We start from the raw sequence: 2,061 nt of genomic DNA, 5'->3' as shown, positions 1-2,061 counted from the left end.
ATTAGGCAGGAACACCCAAAACAAACATGCTTTCTCCTAGTTGTGACTTTGGTGTCACAAAGCCACAATACAGAGCAATATCATTTGCATTATCATTTTTCCTTCCTGCAAGTGGGACAGTGAGCCACTGAAAATGAGAGTCCCTTCTTCCTCATTCTAACTTACTTCAGGTTTGTGCCTAGTTCTTCACACTGTTACAGGTGAGAAACATCTTTAAACTGGTTCACAGCTAGAATACCTTGTCTACTTGAATTTACCATTTTTAGATGGTACTGAGCACATAAAAACAAACATGCATAGTGAGAGTATAAATGCTCTCGTGACCTTCACTGAGACTGCTGCAAATGCATAACCTGTCAGAAGTCAACATGCTGTACAAAATGAACCAAATGTGTTTCCCCTTTTCTTAAATGTACCTTTAAGAACACGAGCAATGGCAAAAGATTGAAAGATATGACCTTTGGACAGAGTGCTCTGAAGCCTGGTAAAGCCTACTGTAAAGTCATAGTACAGGAGCAGTCTGGTAAAATAAGATAAAAACAAAATGCAAAACAATTAGCTAGGCATTGCAAGGGCTACTGAAATAAGAGCTATAGGCCATGTCTAAATCAGGGAGCTACATTCCCTCATTGAATGCATTACGCACCGCAAACACATACGTCCGTGACAAACCTAGATTAACCAGATCAAAAGGTTAGCAAATTCCATTAAATTGATTAATGAAAATTGTCATCACCGGACATTTGTTAAGATCTTATATTCACCCAACAAATAACTGATTAATCAATCAAAAGTCTTGAAAAACAGTTGAGCTTGTGACAAATGGCAGACTTAGCCCAACACATGACAGTTATGGAACCCCCCCCCCCCCCCCCAAAAAAATAGCTTGAATAAATAAAAAGGATTTTAGAAAGAGACATGACTTGCTGGTAACCGTATTGATCCAACGTTTAAAAGTAAATTAATAAGTGACTAAGCAATCTAGTTTTAAGTCTTCACCTCCTCCTGCGTTAATCGGATGAGACTCGTATCTGGGGAAACTGTGACTTTCTACACTGGGCTGTTTATGATGGGCGCAGAACTTAGCTAACGCCAACAAGCTAAAGATGACACTGATGACACTGGTGTAACTAACCATGAGCTACATTCATAACCCGTTGCTTTAGAGGGAAAATTGTAAAAAAAAAAAAAAAAGAAAAAAGAAACCCTCTGGTCGTTTTTGAGAGCTGGTTAGACAGCCCAGATCTTAAAAGGCAACATGTAGCGTTAGTAGCTCGCTAGCTAAAGATATAACGTTAGTTAAACATCACGCACCCCGCTAGTTAGCGAGCTAGCTAGATATCTTCAAGTAAGCTAGTTGGCGGGGTCAAGTAAGATACCAAGCCGTTTGACAGCACGGCGGGGAAAGGGAGAGGTTTGCAAAGAATATATCGCTATCTAGCTACATAAAATAGCCAAATACATATTTTCCGGCCAACCGTATCCACACAGACTGCAAGTGTGTAGCTACGACAGTCGCTAGACTCCACCACCAGACTCTCCCAGAAAACACCTGACTACGCCGCCAGTCTGCTAGCTAGAATTTCTGCCGGATTTGCATCGTTTTCGAGCAAAGGTTAAACACAGAAAACACTCAAATGCAATGCTCAAATGTACTTGCCTGTTATGTTAGATCCATTTACTGAGATTACTATTAATCTTTCAATCCCCCCCCAAAAAAATGATCGTTAACGTTAGTGCTATGTCCCGTTGAGGTGACACATCAACAAATATGGCCCCCGTATTAAACGAACGACAGATACGGAGGCAGAAAGAGGCCAACTGCGCATGCGAATGATAGGACTTTTGTTTGTGCACAGACTAAAATGTCTTGCCACCTACCTAATTTATATGAGCTTTATATTAATTTGTATTGATTTCTGTTGTTGTTTTTATTTGTTTGTTTGTCTGTTTGGAAGGGCGTGCAAGAGCATATTTACATTTACGGCATTTAGCATATGAGCTATTAGGATATGTATCATTTCATTTTATTGATCTCGTTTATAAAAGAAGCACAAAAAA

At 39.7% G+C, this 2,061-nt stretch overlaps 1 protein-coding gene across 2 annotated transcripts in view; it reads right to left on the bottom strand.

Annotated features, from left to right (window-relative positions):
- The window catches only part of ccdc186 (coiled-coil domain-containing protein 186), an 18,795-nt gene extending 17,012 nt beyond the window's left edge, over positions 1-1,783 (bottom strand). Inside the window, exon 1 of one of the 2 annotated variants that reach the window (XM_027024851.2) lies at positions 1,661-1,783. The gene's annotated coding sequence lies outside the window, so the exon portion shown is untranslated. Of the gene's footprint in view, positions 1-458; positions 524-1,660 lie in introns of those variants that run through there. The other variant, XM_027024852.2, reaches the window with a different exon arrangement.
- Positions 1,784-2,061: the final 278 nt, after the last annotated feature.

This window comes from Electrophorus electricus, chromosome 14, assembly GCF_013358815.1.
Source record: "Electrophorus electricus isolate fEleEle1 chromosome 14, fEleEle1.pri, whole genome shotgun sequence".
Lineage (NCBI taxonomy): Eukaryota > Metazoa > Chordata > Actinopteri > Gymnotiformes > Gymnotidae > Electrophorus > Electrophorus electricus.
The sequence above is the reverse complement of the archived record's forward strand: the minus strand, read 5'-3'. Positions and strand labels throughout refer to the sequence as shown.